Source organism: Mesoplodon mirus (assembly GCF_964341445.2).
Source record: "Mesoplodon mirus genome assembly, chromosome: 10".
Classification (NCBI taxonomy): domain Eukaryota; kingdom Metazoa; phylum Chordata; class Mammalia; order Artiodactyla; family Ziphiidae; genus Mesoplodon; species Mesoplodon mirus.
The window spans coordinates 16398148-16420570 of record NC_138986.1 but is presented as its reverse complement, the minus strand read 5'-3'; the positions used below and the strand labels follow the sequence as shown (position 1 = coordinate 16420570).

The window sequence follows — 22423 nt, the reverse complement described above, 5'->3', positions numbered from 1 at the left end:
TACTAACTATAGCTTTGTGGTCTTAGGCTAATCACTCAAACTCTTTGAGTCTAGGACTTGTCTTTAGAAAAATACATAGGTATAATAATACCTACCTTGCATGGTAGTTTTAACTACATTATCTGTATTTCTTATGTTAGCTAGCTCTTCATTTATGTTACCTAGCACAGTACTTACCTGAACTTAGACGTCAATAAGTAGTAGTCAAAATGTCTGATATATCCTATGCTTTTTGAGGCAGATTTTTTTCCCTGTAACTTTCTTATATCAATATTAGCTTCTATTTGGCGAAGCCCAGTTTCAAAAAGTATTAATCTTTCAAACAGAACAAGGTGAATTATTTTTTCTAGTAGACATGTAGCTCAAATAATGGGAGGTAATCTTACATTTGGAATTTAGCTTTGTTAGGTTTTTCTTTCAGAATACCTACCTGTTCAATTCATTTTCCCCAACAAGTAGAATAAAAGGGTAATAACTTCTATGCTGTTTAATTTACTGTACCTCTTCAGACCAAGGGTGAAATAAACAAAACATCACCATTATTGTTTTAATTACAAAATAAACATGCAAATTATTAATTCTTTGTATTTTTCTTATCTGTTCCTGTGAAAAAGCCCACATTTTTTATTTGAAATTAGTTCACAACCCATAATTTAGGTTTTTTTATGAAAAACATTAGAAAATTGGCATGGATCAGATTTTGAAAACACTGAAAATATATGAGCTTAAATATAATACTATAAAACATATACCACTTTATCTGTTTAAGGTGACCTTTATAACTTTTTTGTTTTAAATTGCTAGTTAATATTTTTTTCAATTATTTTAATAGTATTCTTTTCTGTGTCCATATTTCACATTCAAAAAAGATACAGTGCTGAATTTCCTGATGTTCATTACTGGGTTAACTGTGATTTTTTGCTTTGAGTTTTCCTAAAAGTTTTTTTATCTTAATTCATTGAGTGAACTGGTGATTGTTGTAGAATATTTTGCTGTACTAATTAGTATTAATTGCTATTTGTATAAGTAATATTTTAACCTACTAATAATACAGTTTGTATTATACAGTGATGCTTATACAAACATTTTCTGTTCATCAGCTTTTATTGGTGCTAAGTTATCACTAGAAAATAGTAACAGAGAAGATAGCAATATAGGCAAGAAAATTTGCTTTTTAAAAGGGCTTCAGAACAGTGTTTGTTCCATTTTAATTCATTGAGCACAGATTGTGGTATAATTGCTTGGTTAATTTTTAAAAGACTGTTAGTGACCTGACAAACATGGGCGTCTACTCTTTGGAACTCAAGCAGATGCATGTAGGCATCACAGTTAAGTAGTTACTAGAATTGAAGAGAAAAAGTACTCAAGATATCTAAGGGATCATTGACAAACAAAAGTTGGTGAAAATACATGTACTGTGTGTTTGCATTGAGAGTAACTTGCTGTTTACCTTGTGACTAGTATATACCTGAACTGTACTTGACTAAGTACTGTTTGCTACTTTATGATGATTTTCTAAGGAAATAAACATGTGGAAGTGGGGTTTCAAAAAATAAAAAATTTCCATTCCCACAAAGCCAATTCTGCTTTTTTACATATGAAAATGTATTGACATGTTTTGGTTGGGCTTGATTTTTCTTTTTCTTTTTTGAGATTTTTCTAGCTGAGGTGGTGCTTGGCCTGAGTGAGACATCCTCATTCTCTTCATGAGATTTTCCCTTCATGAACAATGGCATGAATTTACAGGATGACTGTTCCGAGCCGTTGCTGTAGCTCTGTGAATGGAACAAGAAGTACTCTTTTGAGGAAGGTAACTGGTTCATGGGAAAAGTGAACTGGTGATCTTAGCCAAACCAAGCTACGGAATCAGTACTTCAATTTCTATAGGGTATCACATGACCAAAAGAATAGAAAGAAGCTCCATAGAGTTTGTTTCATATGGCTTCTATGATATACCTGTGCGAAATAGCTAACCCAAAAATCTGGCCTGACTCATTCTTTCACTGTGCCTCATCTCTGCCTTCTTTATTGGTCAACCTAATTCACCTATCCAGTGTTTTGAATTAGTTTTGAGTCCTGCTGTGTGCCAGGTATTTTGCCAGGTGATGGGATTGGGAAGATGACTAACATATTGTTCTTGCCCTCAAGGGACAGGTTTACAGGCTATCAGTAGTGTGCTAACACTAGCAAATGCAGTGACAAGGTTAGGCATGAAACACTTCAGGAATCTACAGGAGGGAGTGTCTGACCCAGTGAGGGAAGGAGGGCTATAAGAAGGAATTCTTCATAGGAAGGCTGACACAATCTGTTTGTGTCAGATAGGCAGGGAAGAGGAGGACAAGTTGGGTGAAGAGAGGCCATTGCAGTCAGAGAGAACAACATGCATAAAGGAGGGAGGCAGGAAAGTCCACACCTCTTCAGTACTGTGAATAGTTCCCCAGTGCATTAGGCACCAGTGGTGGGTTAACTGGAAGTGAGGTGGAAAAGGAGAAGAAAGAGCATGAAAATACTTGTGTGCTCTGTAAAGTAGATTTGACTTCATCCCATAAATGATGGAATGTTTAAATTAACATTCTAGAAAGATTTCTCTGGCTGCAGTGTAGAGAATATTTAGAAAAGAGCGGGGGGGGGGATGGTGGGGGGGGCTGGAGGTAGCCTTATAACCATTTATTTGAGAATTGATAAAGAGGTGAGTTAAGGCTGTAATTAAGGAGAAGAGTAGGTGATGGATTTGAGAAGAGAATACTGAGTGTGAAGTAAGTAAGTAATCACACATGCCCTGGCTTGAGTACCTGAGTGCATAGTATAATGCCTGCCATTCATCAATACAAGAGCATACCAGGGGCAGTAACAGGTGAGGAAGATATTTGAGTTCTGTTTGTTGGTTTTAAGGTTCCTAGAGAGAGAGAGAGAGGAAGAAGACATCATTTTATTTGGGAGGCAACACGGAAGTCTTCTCTGATTAGATGACATTTGAGCAGGTGCCTGAGTGAAGTAATAAAGGGAAAGAGCTTTCTAACTAGAGAGGCAGGAGCATGCTTGCCGTGTTCCAACAGCAAGAAGACCAGTGTAGTTGGAGTTAAGAGAGCGGGAGAAGAGGAGATGAGATCGTCTCATCTACTGATGTGCTTTCCATGTAGCTCTTCAGATTGTAGAAAGGATTTTAGTATTCAGGATGAGATGAGAAGCCACTGAAGGATTTTAAGACATGAGCTATTTGCCTTCCCCCCCCTCACTTCTTAGAATATGATTTAATTGTTAGTGGTTGTGTGTGTACAATTTTATATTATTTTCATGTATGTAGATTCGTGTAACCATCACAATTAGGATATAGAACTAGATCTGTTCCATCACACAAAGAAACTCCTTTGTGCTACCCAGCCTTAACCCTTTGGCAACCACTCATCTGTTCTCCATCACTATAATTTTGTCACTTCAAGAATTGTTATAAAAATGGAATCATGTGTTGTGTTATATATTTTGAGATTGGCCTTTTTTCACTCAGTGTTATGCCCTTGAGATCCATCCAAGTTGTTTCGTGTATCCGTAGTTCATTGCATTTTAATGCTAAGAAGTATACCATTGTATGGATGTACCACAATTTGTTCAGCCATTGATGGAAGGACTTTTGTGTTTCCAGTTTGGGGCACTAAAACTAAAGCTGCTGTGAACAGTTTTCCATGGGTTTTTATGTGAAAATACTTTTTCATCTCTCTAGAATAAATCCCCAGGAATACAGTGGCTGGGTTGTATGATAAATGTATGTTTAACTCTATAAGAAACTGCCACTTTTCCAGAGTGGCTGAACCATTTTACATTCCCATCAGCAGTATATGAGAGATCTAATTTCTCTGCATCCTTGTCAGCATTTGGTATTGTCAGTATATTTTTTATTTCAGCCATTCTAATAGATATGTAGTGACATCTCTTTGTAGCTTTAGTTTGCATTTCCCTAATGGCTAATGATGTTGAATGTATTTTCATGTGCTTGTTTGCTGTCTGTATATCCTCTGTGGTGAAGTGTCTGTTCAAGTCTTTTGCTTATGTTCTGATGGCATTGTTTGTTTTCTTATTGTTGAGTTTAGTGAATTCTTTATATATTCTGGACACAAGCCCTTTGTCAAGTATGTGATTTGCAAATATCTTCTCCTGATCTGTGGCTTATCTTTTCATCCTCTTAGTGGGGGCTTTTGCAAAGAAAAAAAATTTTATGAAGTCTAATTTATCTTTTTTCTTTTATGAATTGTGCCTTTTGTTGTCAAGTCTAATAAGAGCTCTTTGCTTAACCTTAGGTTCCAAAGATATTCTCCTGTTTTCTTCTAAAAGGTTTCTAAAAAGCTTTATATCTTGCATATGTAGATCTATGATCCAGTTTTACATAATCTTCACATAAAGGTGTGAAGTTTAGATTGAAGTTCACTTTTTGTCTGTGGATTGTTCGGCTGTTCCAACACCACTTGTTAAAAAAAATTATCCTTCCTCCATGAATTGCTTTTGCACCTTTGTCGAAAGTCAGATGGCTGTGCTTGTGAGCGTCTGTTTCTAGGTTCTCTGTTCTGATCCACTGATCTTTGTGTTTATCCCTGTTCTACTACCACACTGTCTTGATAACTGTAGCTGTATGATAAGTCTTAAAACCAGGTAGTAAAATTTCCCTAACTTAATTCTTCTTTTTCAGAATTGTTTTAACTATTGCATTTCCTTTCCATGGAAAATTTAAAATCTATAAAAAAAAATCATGCTGGGATTTTGGTAGGAATTGCATTAAACCCTTAGATCAATTTGGGGAAAATTGACATTTTTATTTTGTTAAGTCTTTCAAGCCATAAACACAGTTTATCTCTCCTTATAGTTAGGTTGCTTGATTTCTTTCATCTGCATTTTGTAGCTTCCAACACACAAATTCTATACATGTTTTGCTAGATTATAACTAGATACATTTTTTTTGGAGCAGTTGTAAATGATACTGTGTTTTAAATTTTGGTTTCCAGTTGTTTATTGCTAGTTTATAGCAATATGGTTGATTTCTGTGAGTTCACCCTTTATCCTGAGACCTTGCTAAACTAATAAATTCTAGTCGTTTTTTTGTGGAGACTGTGGGTTTTCTAATGTGTCTATGAATAGAGACAGTTTTATTTCTTCCTTTCCAATCTGGATGCCTTTTATTTCCTCTTCTTGCCTTACTGCTCTGGTTAGTACTTCCAATACTGTGTTTAGTAGGCGTGGTGACATCAGACAAGCTAGACTTATTCCTGATCTTAAGGGAAAGCATGAAGTCTGTCACCAGCAAGTACATGTTAGCTGTAGGTTTGTAGGTGCCTGTCTCTTCCTAGTTTAAGAATCACTTGATATGACCATATGGTTTTTCTTCTGAAGTTACTGAAGGTAACTTTCCTTGTTAAAGATTCACTCTGGCAGCTCTTTGTGGAATAAACTATAAGAGCAGGGCAAAGATGTCAACAGGGAAGCCATATTGGAAATTATTGCAGTTATCCAAAGGAGAGCTGATGGTTGCTTAGACCAAAGTAACAACAGGAAAGAGTGCGAAGAGGTCAGATTTTGGATATATTACAAACCCTGGGTGGGCAGAAATTGCTGATGAATTGGATCTGAGGCATAAAAGTGAAGTCAAGGATGACTCCAAGATTTTTGGCCCAGGTATGTTTTCTTCATATTAAGGTATTCAGGAAAATACTTTTTTAAGTGGCATGATATTTTCTGTTATAACTGATTAATGCTTTTTCTTATTTATAATTTAAATATCTCAGCACTTTTTTCCCCATCACAGGATTGACCATATTTTATTATAATATTCTGTTTATTTTTCAGTTTCTCCCACTAAATAAGTTTTTACAGCATTAGTACAATGCCTTGACATTTAAGCCCTATGTAAATATTTGTGAATGAATGAGTGAACACACATACTACTAAAGTTTAAAGCTAGAAGATTTGCTTGCTTTTAAAAGTAAGTGAGTTTTTTGGGCTTCCCTGGTGGCGCAGTGGTTGAGAGTCCGCCTGCCGATGCAGGGGACACGGGTTCGTGCCCTGGTCTGGGAGGATCCCACATGCCACGGAGCGGCTGGGCCCATGAGCCATGGCCGCTGAGCCTGCGCGTCTGGAGCCTGTGCTCCACAACGGGAGAGGCCACAACAGTGAGAGTCCCGCTGACCGCAAAAAAAAAAAAAAAAGTGAGTTTTTGAGATTCCAGAGTATAGGTTATGGTCAAATGTCTTTTCTGAGTTGTACCCTGATGCTTTCAAACAAATATTACACTCCTGAAGAATGCACCCAAACATAGCAACATTACTAACCCAAGGTCAGTGAAGCACGCATTTTTGCCATTTGTTATTTGTTCTTTTTTCCTAGTGGTAGTGGATTTATGCAAAATCATCTAAAGTTGGCCCAAACTTCTTGTACGGAATGGAGCACACATGGCAAATAGTAGACTGGGCTTAGAGTTTAGACCATAGTAGTATCTCATAGGAAATTTCCTATACACATTTTAAAAGAAAGTAACTTTCATCTGCCTTTAGGAGGACTAGGTCCTCCCTATTTCCAGGTAGATGGTAGGGGTATAAGCCTCTTTCCTCTTCAGTTAAAAACATTTTCATTTACCTTTCCTCCTTTGAGCTTTACAAGACAAAAATACCCTGAGCCTTTACTGTTCCAATTCAGATTTAAGCCCCAAGAGAAGAGTTATTTTTGAAAACCATAGTATTTTATTTCCAGATCCCTAGTGTGTTTGTATGTGTATGTTTATGTACGTGTATGTATGTATATAGCTGTATATACATGTATATATTGTGCTAGTCAATAACATATTAATGAAATTCATAGGAAAAATGGCTTTCCTCTGGTATTGTTGACACCAACATAGTAAGAATGTAAATTGTTTGATGCTCTGTTTTAGGCATTGTGGGGAATAAGGCCGGGGCCAGAGGGGGCCGGGGCGCTATGTAAAATAATCCTTCTTTTCTCTGGGAGAGAACAATGTGTAGTCAGCTGAGTCTGATACAGAGGTACCTACCTCTCATGATTATTGAGAGCATTAAATGAGTGAATGCATTATAAATCATTTGGCCCAGTGCTTAGCACATACATAAATGCTTAATAAATGTTAGCTATTCATTGTTACAAAATTATTATAAAAATAATAAACTTAAAACTTTATTGTTATTCCTTTTTTCATTTGGCTTTCTTGATCCCATTCTTTCCTGTATTTTATCTAACGTTTCTGACTCCTTTGTTGTAAGTTCTTGGTCTTTAAGTCTCCTCTCTTCCTGCCCAACCTCTTTTCCATTATTCCCTAGGTCAATGTCATCACCTTCTACCAAAACTCAGTACAATCTAATTCTACAAAATCTTTTACCTCTCTTGGGGAAGAAAGTGACATGATCCAGCTATGTTTAGGAGCTAGAAAGCTTGTTACCACTGTGAAATATAGCTTAGAAAGGCCTAAGAGTGGAATAAGCCATCAGATAAGAGATTATTGTGTTACTTTGATTATCCAGGTAAAAGATACCTGCAGAAGGAGGTTGTGGGACTAGAAAAGGGGATTAATGCAAGAAACATTTGTGGGAGTAATCAGTAGAACTTTGCCAGTGATTGTATATAGTGAGGAAAAGAATTGAAGACCCTGAGATTTCTAACTTCAGAATCAGTGCTCTATTGTTAGTAATTAACATATAGCTATATTATTGTGTGGGAGGCAGTGGGTTGAGTTTTGGACAAGATGACTTAAGGTTACTAGCATGGCATTGTCAGACTGTTAGTTTATTTGTTCCAGTCCCACCCACTTATCCTTCCCCCTCACTCACTCAGTCTCTGAATTCCATTGCTATTAGTCTAAGAACTTCCCTTTAAGAAAAATAATTTCTATTTGGTCATAAACAGCACTAGAGATTGAAATGTGTGGAGAGCAGTTCCTTGTTTCCTACCCGCATTTGCATCATCCTCCTCTTTGGGCTCTTCTCTCCAATTAAAAAGATTACTTAGAATAATATTTACCACCACGACTGCTATCACCCACCCCACTTCTGTGATATTGGTATTTAAGTTTATATATACATATATATATATATATATATATATATTTTTTTTTTTTTTTTTTTTTTTTTTTTTTGGCGGTACGCGGGCCTCTCACCGCTGTGGCCTCTCCCGTTGCGGAGCCCAGGCTCCGGACACGCAGGCTCAGCAGCCATGGCTCACGGGCCCAGCCGCTCCGCGGCACGTGGGATCCTCCCAGACCGGGGCACGAACCCATGTCCCCTGCATCGGCAGGCGGACTCTCAACCACTGTGCCACCAGGGAAGCCCAGTTTTTATATTTTTATATAAAGTAAATGAGGCAACTTGGCAGAGCTCTTTGAAGAAGAATAAAACTTCATGAAGTGTTTGTGATTAAAATATTAATCAGTGAGTAGAGTAATACCTCATTCATCTAGTATCATTAGGCAATAAATATCCTACAGACAATTGAAACTTATCCCCAAATCTATTTCTTTATAGATTTTATGTATAGAGATTTTAATGTTATATTTATATACTATGTAGATTATGTATATATTTTTAATAGCTCCAAATCTTTTTCTTTAAAATGTTTTATATGATTTACTGCCTTCTGAGAACATTTCCCCACCCCAACTTTACTTATTCTGAAAGACAGAAACAGCTTTTTGTTCCAGAGCTTCATAATGAGAATCAGGAGCCCCAGGTTCTAGTCCAAGGCCTAACAGTAAATTCTTGTGTGAGTTGTTTTTGTTTTTCATTGTTTTTGGGTTTTTTGTTTTTTGTTTTTTTACCATTGAATCAGTGGAATCTGGAATTGTGCCTGGCATGTAGTAGATGCTTAGCAAATATTTTTTGAATGAATCATTGTTTTATGCCTACTTTAGCACTCCATTCCTGATTTATTACTTGGAATTCATTACTGCCTAGTAAATAAGTCTCTGAGTTTTTAATATAATATGACTATCTAGGTTCTGATTGAGGTGAATTATTAATATTAAGCTTAATTTATGAGTCTGTTTTTGCTGCTTAGTGGAATTTTCAGTCCTCTTGATGTATTTTCTGGTACTTAAACTTCCGAAAGAAATTGTCTTCTGATACTTGGTTTATTGAGAATAGTTTCTTTATTGAATACATTCGATGTGCCTATATTATATGTGGGCAGTGTCCTGTATACAAGCATGTCACCCATGTCCCCGGGGATCTTACACCTTGGATGAAGAGACACGGAAGTGGAACTATAAGAAAATAATTACATGTTGGGTCATTAAGCATTGACCCACAGGTACATTAGGAGTTCTAGGAATAGAGAGATCCATGTGGGCTGAAGAAGTAGCAAAAGAACTCGAAAAGGAGATGGAACATGAATTGCTTTTCAAGAGATAGTTAAGATTTTGATAAGCATCCAGGTGGAGAAATGATACCGTAAGCTAGAGCAGTAACATAGTCAGGAATGAAAGCAGGGTTGAACATGTTCAGACAAAGCCTGACTGAAGTTCTCTGACTGTGGGGACTAGTGGGAAATAAAAGTAGGTGGATTTAATAGAGTTTAACTCTAGATTCTGTAACCCTGAAGAGCATCTGAGGAGAAAATTTAAAGGAGTCCCTGAAAAAAAAAAAAAATCTGTATATTTTTACCAACAAATAACCTGTAACTGAAATTTAATATTTCCTTCCATTATGATTTTAAACAATAAAGCACAGTAGTATTAGCAGTACCTGTGACTTTATTACTAATAGAAAAAAAGCACAGATATTTTCATATTACTTTACTGTTGTGGCTGTCTCTGAGTATAGTTTATGTAGATTACTACTTCAACATTATAGTTGTTATTAGACCCCTGCTGGATTTTATTGTGTTGAGTGTTAATAAAGAAGCAAATATATAAATATATCATAAATATGGGTTCTAAAGAACACTTGATTACTGTGCTTTTCAGTATAATTGATTTTCCTTGTGATCATTTATTTTACTCATTAAAAATCATTCTTTTTAAAAAATAATTAGCTATATTTCGGTAAAACTGGCTTTTACCGAAAGGCCGGGGTTGGCCAGGGGGCTGTCCATGATACCAGTCCTAGTGGAACCAAACTGGAGAAGGCCTTGAAAACCACACTGAGGAATTTTAGTTGAAGCGATAAATAGGGGAGCGGCCTAGTATATTTTTCATTTGTTTGTGTTGTTTTAATTACAGAATTAATATGTCAATTTAGAAATTTTTCAAACTTCATTAAGTTTGAAAAAAAAGAGAACCTCTTCTTAGCTTACAGTTATAGATAAGGTTTAAAAGGTAACAAAAATTCATCTATAATCCCACAATCACCATCTTTACCCTCTTATTATGTATCTGTTCCAGTTTATTAAGTTCCTGTGCAAAGAAATGAAATATTTTAAGTGGTTATATAGGAGCCTTAATCTGCTTGATGGGTCAGATGGGAAGAACTTAATGGCAGGGAGGTAAACTATGGGTCTGGTCATTTAGAAATTGGATGATTGGGATAGTGTGGTAGCCGTAGGAGTGGAGTAGAATTGGCAATTGTGGTATTTGGAAAGCAGAACCTATAGGACTTGGTGGTAAATATGGGGGCTGAAATGCATGGAGTGGTGTAAGGGAAAGTATCAAAACGAAAGTTAAGAATAGGGTGCCTAAATTAGGATTCTTGGAACAATATTGTACAGGTCCATGATACCTTTTCTGAAACCCTGGGGCCAGCTATGTTTTGGAATTCATAAATTTTTGAATTTTAGAAAGGTAACGTGTATATATTGTATACTATGTAACACGCCCAGCAAGGTTTGAGGCATCACCCAGTAGTTAAACACTAGTATCTCTGCAGTGAAAAATGGAAATGTTTACAGTAAGTGGCTAAATAAAGCCTATAAGTAGCTTCACGTCAGTTCAAAGCAGATTTTTGCCACTACCAGATGAGTTTTGACATGAAGCTTCATAAAAAATCTTTTCAGAACTTTTTAGATTTCAGAACTGTGGAAGTGACTGTGAACTGTACTGACTAATATCCAGTGAGGAGAGTCTCAGGAGTTGTGTTTTGAGGAATGTTAGTTATTAAATGGATGAAATTTGAAGTTGCGAAAGGTAAAGGAAGGCAAGAGAAAAGTTAAGGTAATTTCAGTTTTCAGGCTAACAAGAAAATTGCTATTTCTTATAAAAATGGGAAGTTGAAGAGGGGAAGCTAGTTTGGGGAAGAGTTTAAGTTTAAACTTAAGCACAATTAAGAGGAAAAAAAATCTTCCTGCTTCACATAAGATTCCCTTTTATTTCTCATGCATTCTGTATCATGGGTAAATGAGCTTAAAAGTTTAGAAGTGTTGGAGTAGAAAATTTCCTTTTAAAATGAGCTGTTAATTTTCAGAGCCTATAGACTCTGATGTTGAGATATTAAAGTACTTCTAGCTTGGGAGTTGTTGGAAAGGTATTCCTAGATAACTAAGGGTTGTGGCCCTGCTCACTAGAATAAAACTTGGACAATAGACCAAAAGGAGAAGAGTGAGATACTGGTCCTCTAACAGGATGCTTGTCTGTATGGCTGAATCATTAATACGGCCATATTTATAATCATATGAATATATTCAGAAGTAGTAATTTTTGGTGGAGAAGCAGCAGTAGCTGACACATTTTCAGTGCTTAATACATGTACCAGGCACTGTTCTAAGCACTGTTCAGCAAACAGTCTAGTGGTATCTGTTCCTGCCTTGTAGACTAGGTCATGATTATCAACCTAGGTAGGAAGCATTAGGCTAGGTAGTGGTGTGATTTTGATTCCCAATTCACTCTAAAAATCTGGAAGATAGATAATTAATGCACAAATATATAAAATTGAGTAGGTTTTAACTTTATTGCCATTCCATGTTTTTTTTTAAAAAATTACTTTGATAAGTGGACTCATACATTAGTATTGTCATATTAGAAATATGGACAAGTATCTTTAACAAAAATGAAACAGGGGCCAGTAATTACTCTTGAAATTTTAGTTGCTTTCTATTTACTGTGTATGTATATATTTGTTTTATGATTCATAAGTTTAAAAAGGCAAATTTTGCTTAAACTTTTATTCAAATTCTGCTACTGACTTGTGTGAGTTTAACTTTATATTTTTCTTCTGTTAAATAAAGATGTTGGACTAAATAATCTCTAAGGTCCTTTCAACATCAAATTCGATGATTCTGAATGCTTACGTTTCATCAAGTAGAACAGGAAGCTTAAACTACAATTTAAAGGAGCTTCTCCCTAGATGATGCTGTAACTGTAGATGAGATGCCAGAGCAAGAAGTGAGAGAATAAATGTCATAGTTTTTACTTATACATCCTTTTGACAAACATTAAGAAGTACCAAAATAAGGAACCTAGGATGCTAGAAGAATATGCAGTGTTGACCAGAAAAGTTTTAAAGAAGAGAATGATCAGTAAGTATTCAAGTTAGTAATTAATCAATCAAGGTAATAAAATATAGAGGAGGGAACCCTGGACCTGGAGTTAGAAAGCCACAAATACATCTCTGGCCCTAACTCTGCTGCTTATTGGAGTTTTGATAATCAGTAAATTGGTGTATTTTTCTGAACCTTGCAAATGAGAGTAATAATTCCCTAGCCGTACTGGGTGGTTTTTCATGAGCATCAAATGATATGGTGAATTAAAAGTGCCTAGTAAAACTTAAAATATTCTATGGTAACTTCCATGGTGGTGCAGTGGTTAAGAATCCGTCTGCCAGTGCACAGGACATGGGTTCAATCCCTGGTCCGGGAAGATCCCACATGCCACGGAGCAGCTAAGCCCGTGCACCACAACTACTGAGCCTGCGCTCTAGAGCCCGCGAGCCACAACTACTGAGCCCATGTGCCACAGCTACTGAAGCCCATGCTCCACAACAAGAGAAACCACCGCAATGGGAAGCCCACGCACCGCAACAAAGAGTAGCCCCAGCTCACCGCGGCTAGAGAAAGCCGGTGTGCAGCAGTGAAGACCCAATGCAGCCATAAGTAAATAAATTTTTAAAGAACAAAATATTCTATGAACTTCCTTTTAAAAAACAAAATTTAACAGTACATTTGAAGATCTAATTGGATTTATTAAAAAAATATGAATCAAGCCGCAAAGTTTTTGCAAAACGGTGGGTAAGGCTCCTGAAGAGGTTATTGGATTTGGTGATTTGAATAAAACTTACCAAGGGACGAACCTTGAAGGCAGATTGAAACAAATTTGAGACCATAGCATAACTACTCAGTAGAGAAGTTTGGCAAAAGGCACAGATGGTAAGAGAGAGATGTCCTAGCCTAGCTTGTTTGTTCTTTGCATGGCTATTGCAGTGTTTTGTATGCACGGTTGTGTTCCTTACTAGATTAGGAATAGAGGGCAGGAACTGCAGTTCATCCTCAGTTCCTTGAATCGAGTAGCAGTTTTAATAAATAGCTTTGTGAATAAATACTTGCTGAACAAGACTTAACTGGTAAGGAAAGTTTTTGTGGTACAAATGTGTTCATGGATGTATGTTTAAGATGGTTAAGACTTAAACAGGTTCATCGGTTAAAGTGAGAGATTGAAAAGAAAGGGTGTTGTGGAAATGTGAAAGAGAAGGATAGGATCTGGAGCCACAAATGAAAATGCTGGTCTTAGCTGATATGAGACTCTTTCCTGCAAAAAGCACCAGATAATTAGCTGTGTATTTCAGAATATAGAGAAGAAAAGGTAAGCTTCCTGGTTCTTTTTACAAAGCCGCGTAACATAAAATATGAATATAAAAGATTGCACATCAGTCTCACAAAAGTTGGTGCAAAAAATGCTTAATAAAACTGTCAAACGGAATCTAGCATTACATTAACAGAATAATACTATAACTGAGTAATATTCACTCTAGGAATGTAATGATAAATCAAATTAAGTCATATTAGTAGGTCACAGGGGCTATGACTATCTTGAGGGATATCCAAAAAAAGGGAAATCAACATTTATTTCTAATAAGAATGCTTAGTGAAACAAGAACGAATGAACATAGCCAAGATTTTATATATCTCAGACCGGAAGCCAGTATTTTGTTACTAGAAATGGTAAAATACTAGAATTCCTATTTCAGTATTTAGTGAAATACTAAATTCCTTTTTCAAAGTCATGAATCAAAAAAGGTCTGGCCAGCATTACTGTTACATAACATTGTCTTGGGAATGCTGGCCAATATAATTAGACCAAAAAACAAAATAGGAGGTGTAATTATTCAAAGGGAGGAGGCACATTTATTTGTAGATGACATTTTATATCTGGAAAATCCAAAAGAATCAACTGAAACCTTATTTGAGTAATGAGATTTCAATGTGATAGTAGTTATAAAATAAAAACAAAAATTAATGGTTTGTCTATAAAAGTGTTTTTCTTGATGTCTTTAAACTGAAAGTCTATCCATATGGGTTAATGAATAGGAATCTTCATTTTTAAACACTTTTTTTTCTTTTTTTTGCCTTCTGGCAAAATTTAGTTTAATCTTATTATCTCTAAGTAAATTGCAATCTCTTTTGATTAAGACTCTTTCTTTCCATGTTAACTTTTAAAAACTATTTGAAATAAAGTTGTAGCAGTGAATACATTTCGAGTAACTTTAAGGAAATTTTTTTTTCTTTTTCTTTTTAAAATTCCTTGTGGCCTGCGATAATGCTCTATTACTTGGTAATGCCAGGGAAGGTGTAATCTGATCTTTGAACCATATTTGGTAAATAATAATTTTGTGTGGAACCCACTGTTCTATCAGTAAGAGGAAAATTGTTGCTCAAATGTAAGACTTTTCTTTGCCCTTAAAGCATTTCCTGACTTAAAGACCTAGTTAGATCATATATTGATTCCTTTTGTTTTTTAAAAGGCACCATATCCCAGATCTATAACCTTTTAACCTGTTGACAAAAGTATTTTCTCCTTTACTTGGAGGAGGAAGAATTACATGTCTACTTACTTGTTTACCACTAATTCTCTTTATATCCTAAATGTAAATTGTTCTATTTTTATTTATCATCAATTCTCAGAACTGAGCGTTCTTACATTTGCTTTGTTCTGAAATAAGTGTTGATAAATCAGTTATATCTCTTAGGATGTGACATAGTTGAGTTATTTAAACCTAAAGCTTGTTACACAGCTGTTGCTTTAGCATTTATGAAAATGAAAGCTTAAGTATACTCATATGTTTAGAACAAAAAAATAACATTCCATTATGCAGAAAAATGTATTGAATACCTACTGTGTGCCAGGTCATTAGGTGCTAATTCTCATGACAATCCAGTGAGGTGGGGGATGGTATCCTATTTAATTGACCGGAAACTTCTGCAGAGTTTTAGTTTATACTGGAACCAGATTTGAACCTAGATCTTTCTCTACCTGAATATTTTCACCTGCAACATGCCATCACAAAAGGTGGAAAGTTGACATTTTTCTTAAAAACTACTTTCATTTTATTTTGCTTTGTTGTGTTTTTAGTTACTAGAAATGCAGGGAGTTAAGTTCTTTGAATCCTTGTCTTCACTACTTTTTTGTCCTGTTACAATTCTCACAGTCTGCCGTCATTTGACAGCAGCAGAGGGTTCAGTTTATTTTGACTGCTGTGGGATTGATTCGTTTCTTAGAGAGAGACTCCTAAGGGTATCAGCTCACCAAACATAAGGACATCATTTCCAGGCCCTAGTAATCTGATTAGTACAACAGTCTAACATTTTTAATAGCCTACCATTTCTGTAACCTTTGTAGTTGCAAGTTTTGCGTGTGTGTGTTTTTTTAAATAATGTGGACCTAACCAAAAAAAAAAAAAAAAAAAAAAAATCATTGAATCTGTTTTGGTAATGGAAAAAAGAATTTCCAGTGTGGTTAAGAACCACATCTTATGAGCTGTTCTTTGCCTCCCTCTTTAAGAATTACGAAGTATTTTTAAAAATTGGAACTTGAAATTCAGTTCATTGCTTGGATATATCTAAAGCATTTCTTAAGAAACCTCTGACAATTGATTGTAGGAATTTAGGGGAATAATTAGAAGATGATTGGAAATAAGATAGCAAAAGAGAAAAGTGACCTGAAAATGAGGACTTTACAATTCCAATTTTACCAATGAAAATGAATTTATTGTTGTTTTTCTCGTTCTTTTATACTCTGTGGTCCCATATTGGACAGTCTATTGCTAAAAGCCAATAGAGATTTCATAAAGGCTACTGTTTTAGTTTCTAGAATTGGGAGTTCAGAGTGGAGTTGTGTAGATTAAGACAATGACTGAACTAATGCAAATGGCATCTTCTGGTAACTTGTAATTTAAGAGATTCTTTTCCACTTAAGAATATTTCATGTGAGAGACTTTGGGGACTACCTCACTGCTATTAGATCTCAATGTTATCTGGTCACGTTTCTTGTTCTGCCTACCTCTAGTTTACTCTAGTTTCTCTTCTGCTTTCAAGGCTCCAGACCCAGTTCCTGGACCTGCCCTGGAAAAGAAGTATCCAGTAGAGATGAGCTCACTGCAGTTACTTAATTAAAAATTTGTAAGCTGCAAAAATGGCAATGGGCCAATCAAGAACAGCTACCATTTGAATTTTTCTATTTCCAGGTATGCTAAAGTCCATGGTACCAGCCAAGCTTAGCCATGTAACTGCCTTACTATGAAATCTATAATAACCAAAACTTTACTTTCAAAACTTGTGGTCATCTTGCTTTGAAGTTTGGTAACATCCCTAACACCTAGATAACATGCAGCTAGTATTGACTTTAATGTACCTTTGCCTGAATATTTCTAATTTAACTTGTTTGCTAGTAGTAGCAAACTAATGCAAAAACCATTTAAGAAAAATAAATTTGACATGCTATTGAGCTAAGCCCTATAAATCTCCAAAAAGTATTCTGGTCTTCACTGAAAAGTAAACAGTAACAATAAAACTGTCTTCCTTTAAGAGGTTCACATATGGTACAAGTAGTTTAGAGAATTAAATGAAACTCGTTCTCTGTCCTGAGATCCTCAACTATTCTACACTACGAATGCCTTCACGTAAAGAGTTAATATGGCTTTCAAAAATTGGAAGAAGTAAGATTCCTGGATAGAATCAAGTAACGTATTATGTAATACTTTTGCCTGAAGAATTTAATTGTATTTTAAATATAAGTATATAACTAGTATTTGCTATGTTTTTACTTGATTGCTCAAAAGAAACCAAAATCATTAGTAGTTGGAATGTCGTGAAATTTAACGACAAAACTAAAAACTAAGGTTTCTTGCTACCTTAGATTTTAACCGAGAAAAAACCACTTACGAATGGTTAGAGGGCTGAGGTCAGTTAGCTTTTAAGCACATTTACTGCTTTTACCAATTTGTATAGATTTAGAAATAATTAATCCATAAAAGGTGACTTTATTTACTAAATGGGTAGATGACCTTACACATCCTTTGATTTTAAAGTTCAATTCAGTTAGGTTAGAGATTACCCAGAATTGAACAGAGGAATTTTATATCCCAATTGTGATCTTAAAAGATGATTCTAATATTCTAGCATATGCTTTGTATTCCTTCCTCCAGTGTTAATGCATAATGAATTTAATGTCAGCCAATCTTGTCAGCATTAGGTCACTGATTATGTGCCACTTCATTTGTTTGGTATGGAAATAATTATATCTCACTGAGTGTTGAATTAGGACTGGAAGGAGTTACTACCAGAGTTACTATAGGGTCATTACCACTGGTAGGTGAATTGAAGGGGAAATTAGAATTGCTTCTGAATTTCAAGTTGTACTGGTTATCACTGGGGCTATGAGTAATGGTGAAAGTTTTCTACATTATTAAATGCAAATTGTGTATAAAACACTGTGCTAGGCACAGTAGAGATGTGAAAATAAAAAAAACTTGCTTTCAGTCAGTTTACAAACAAGTAATACAAAAAAAGTATCATAATAGAGGTACAGACAATGTAATTGAGAGTGCCAGAGAGAATCAACTTTGTAGAGAAGGTAATATTTCTACAGAACTTTGAAAAGTAGATAGAACTGTTTAGCGAGAGTGACAAGAGTATTCCTAAGGTACGGAGGTCAAAGTATATAATATATTCTAAAAATCGTGAGCGCTCCAATGTGCCTACAGAATAGTAGGGTACAGAAGGAATATGATGGGTGATGGAGCTGTGTCACCCATGCTTTCAAATGTCTGATGAAGGAGTTTGGATTTAGTTCAGTAGGTAATGAGAATCCATTGCAGATTTCTTAGCATTGGCACACTTAAGTCAGTGAGGCTTTTGAAAAGCTGACTGCCGTACAGTGAGGGCTGAAACTTGATAAGGTTAGAGATGAGGCAGTTGGAACACCTATAAAGGACAACACTTACTGTTACGTGGTTGGGCATTATGTGTGAAGAGTTTTACCTGCAGTTTCTCATTTAATCCGTACAGGAATGTTGTAAGAAGGAATTGAAATAATACAGGTTAACAGCGTTCATCACAGAGCCCAACCTGTAGTGTGTGCTAAACCAGAGTGATGATGCTATAGGTTCAGAGGAGGGTGCTCTTGTCCACCTTTATGTATGGACGTTTAAATCTCATCTGTCAAGACTCCTGATGACTGGGCGTTGTTGCAGTTGCTAACTGTATCGGTAACAGTTTCAGCATTGATAACATAGGCTTTGAGTTATTTGAAAGTACGTTGAGTTGGCTCAGTTCAGGTACTTGCAAATACTTCTTTCTATTCTGCTCTTAACTCTCCTACCCACATATCAGAATACAAGTAGTGTTATGGGGAAATATGTAGGAAATAACTTTATAGGGAAAATATTCTGCTTTAAGCTCAATTGTTTATGCTTAATTATACAAGTAATACATGAATATATATCCTTATAAAAAGTTAAAACATAACAGAGATGACTAAATCTCCTTGGTCCATCTTCCATCCATGTGTCCCTTTACCCAGCCGGCTCTCATCAGTGCGTATCCTTTCAGAGCATTTCCTGTGCGTTCATATAAAAATAATCTGTTTAAAAATTTTTTTGTATCCTTTTTTTTTAACACAAAGGGTATCATTATACATGGGTTTTGCATCTTTTTTCATTCAGTAATGTCTTATAGGTCTTTGCATATAATTACTTGGATTTCTTACTCAACTTAAAAAAAAATTGTATGATGTTCTTTAGTATTGCTATAGAGTAATTTATTTATTCATTCCTCGATGGTCATTCAGGTTGTTCTTTTAGTAATATACACTGAAATGACATCCTTATATGCTCCTCTTTAAAACATGTGTTTGTCCATAGGTTAGGTACTTTATATTGTTATAGATAGAGCTCTGGTACTTAACGATCAGTAACAAATTTCATTTACAACTGATGGCACTAGCACTGGGTAGTGACACCACAGTTGAGAGCTGCTGGCCTAGAATACTGCTCTGCTACTGACTTAGTTGGAACTATAGATATATCTCTTAATAAGTCTTTCCATGATTCTCTTCAGTTAAAAAGAAAAAAATATGGTTTACCAGTTGTCTTCTCTGCTTCACATGTGGGGAGGATGAAGTAAGATAACAAATATATGCTGTAAGAAGTCCAATATAAATCTGAATTCTACTAATGTATAATCTCAGAAGCAGGGACTATATTTTATTCACCTTTGCATGTTTAGAGCACATTACCAGGCCTATAGTGGGCAGTGTTTGTGGAATGGATCCCAGATATCAAGGTGAACCAAAAAGTAGATCATATTTATGAGAAAGTTCCAGGCCAGTAGAATTTTCCTAGATCTTTTACATTATCTAGAATCTGTACATTTTTCACTGAAAACTTTCCACCTTTTTAGCCTTGTCTCACTTCCCTTCTACACTACAGCTATAATTCTTCAAATTTATTCTTTCATGGTCTTTCCCGCAACACAAACAGTAGTCAGTGATATCCTGCAAGACTTTTATGATTCATCTGTAATGGCTAAGTTCAAGCACTACATTCTTTGTGAAGTTCCTCCTGCCTCTCCTTAATTCCTAAGTTTTAGGCACTTCCTCCTGATCTCCACTGCAGCTTATACACCGCTAAATGGCACAGAGCGAATGTTGCTGAATGAATGCATGCCCACCTCTGGGACTTGGTGGAATGTCACAGAACCAGGCAGGGCTTGGAACTTCAGAGATAAATTATCTGAATCTGGAAAGTGAGAGGCATGTTCTTGCTGACTTGTGGGATTCAACACATAACGGTGCAGAGGAAAGCAATTAAGATCATCCATGATATGCCTGTGCCTACCCTACTTCTTCAGCCTCATCCTTTATCACACTTTCTCCCTGTTAGTCTCACTCCCTGCACTTCACCATTAACCAGCTACTTGTGGTTTCCCAAACTTGCCATGTATTTAAAGTCTTTTCCCAGACAACCACTTATGTTTGAAATATTCTTTCCCTCTTGCCTGACCATCTAGCGAACACATTTTTATCTTCCAAGACCCAGCTTAGGTGTTGCCTTCTTTATTTTATTTTTTTTAATTATAATCTTGTGATCATTTCATTTTTCATGTCATTGTTCTTTTTTTTGAATTTTATTTATTTTTTTATACAGCAGGTTCTTATTAGTTATCCATTTTATACATATAAGTGTATATATGTCAATCCCAATCTCCCAGTTCATCTCACCACCACCACCCTCCCCACCACTTTCCCCCCTTGGTGTCCATACATGTGTTCTCTACATCTGTGTCTCTATTTCTCCCCTGCAAACCAGTTCATCTGTACCATATTTCTAGGTTCCACATATATGCATTAGTATGGGATATGTATTTTTCTCTTTCTGACTTACTTCACTCTGTATGACAGTCTCTAGGTCCATCCACGTCTCTACAAATGACACAGTTTCATTCCTTTTTATGGCTGAGTAATACTCCATTGTATATATGCACCACATCTTCTTTGTCCAGTCGTCTGTCAATGGGCATTTAGGTTGCTTCCATGTCCTGGCTATTGTAAATAGTGCTGCAGTGAACATAAGGGTGTAAGTATCTTTATGAATTATGGTTTTCTCTGGATATATGCCCAGTAGTGGGATTGCTGGGTCATATGGTAATTCTATTTTTAGTTTTTTTAAGGAACCTCCATAGTGTTCTCCATAGTGGCTGTATCAATTTACATTCCCAACAACAGTGCAAGAGACTTCCTTTTTCTCCACACCCTCTCCAGCATTTGTTGTTTCTAGATTTTCTGATGATGCCCATTCTAACTGGTATGAGGTGATACCTCATTGTAGTTTGGTTTTTTGGGGTTTTTTTTTGCGGTACACGGGCCTCTCACTGTTGTGACCTCTCTCGTTGCGGAGCACAGGCTCCGGATGCGCAGGTTCAGTGGCCATGGCTCACGGGCCCAGCCGCTCCACGGCATGTGGGATCTTCCCGGACTGGGGCACGAACCCGTATCCCCTGCATCGGCAGGCAGACTCTCAACCACTGCGCCACCAGGGAAGCCCCCTTATTGTAGTTTTGATTTGCATTTCTCTAATAATTAGTGATGTTGAGCACCTTTTCATGTGCTTCTTGGCCATCTGTATGTCTTCTTTGGAGAAATGTCTATTTAGGTCTTCTGCCCATTTTTTGATTGGGTTGTTTGTTTTTTTAATATTGAGCTGCATGAGCTGTTTATATATTTTGGAGATTAATCCTTTGTCCGTTGATTCATTTGCAAATATTTTCTCACATTCTGAGGGTTGTCAATTCATCTTGTTCATGGTTTCCTTGGCTGTGCAAAAGTTTTTAAGTATCAATAGGTCCCATTTGTTTATTTTCGTTTTTATTTCCATTACTCTATGAGGTGGATCAAAAAAGATCTTGCTGTGATTTATGACAAAGAGTGTTCTTCCTATGTTTTCCTCTAAGAGTTTTATAGTGTCCGGTCTTACATTTAGGTCTCTAATCCATTTTGAATTTATTTTTGTGTATGGTGTTAGGGAGTGTTCTAATTTTGTTCTTTTACATGTAGCTGTCCAGTTTTCCCAGCACCACTTATTGAAGAGACTGTCTTTTCTCCATTGTATATCCTTGCCTCCTTTGTCATAGATTAGTTGACCATAGGTGTGTGGGTTTATCTCTGGGCTTTCTATCCTGTTCCATTGATCTGTATTTCTGTTTTTGTGCCACTACCATATTGTCTTGATTACTGTAGCTTTGTAGTATAGTCTGAAGTCTGGGAGTCAGATAGCTCCAGCTCCATTTTTTTCCCTCAGGACTGCCTTGGCTATTCAGGGTCTTTTGTGTCTCCATACAAATTTTAAGATTTTTTGTTCTAGTTCCGTAAAAAATGCCATTGGTAATTTGATAGGGATTGCATTGAGTCTGTAGATTGCTTTGGGTAGTATAGTCATTTTCACAATGTTGATTCTTCCAATGCATGAACATGGTATATCTCTCCATCTGTTTTTATCATCTTTAATTTCTTTCAGCAGTGTCTTAT

At 36.1% G+C, this 22423-nt stretch overlaps 1 protein-coding gene across 2 annotated transcripts in view; it reads left to right on the top strand.

Annotated features, from left to right (window-relative positions):
• Positions 1-22423, top strand: part of TAB2 (TGF-beta activated kinase 1 (MAP3K7) binding protein 2) — a 79990-nt gene that overhangs the window by 7677 nt on the left and 49890 nt on the right. The window contains exon 1 of one of the 2 annotated variants that reach the window (XM_082633844.1): positions 16489-16586. The exons of the other annotated variant lie outside the window; for it this stretch is intronic. The gene's annotated coding sequence lies outside the window, so the exon portion shown is untranslated. Of the gene's footprint in view, positions 1-16488; positions 16587-22423 lie in introns of those variants that run through there. 2 annotated transcript variants of the gene reach the window in all.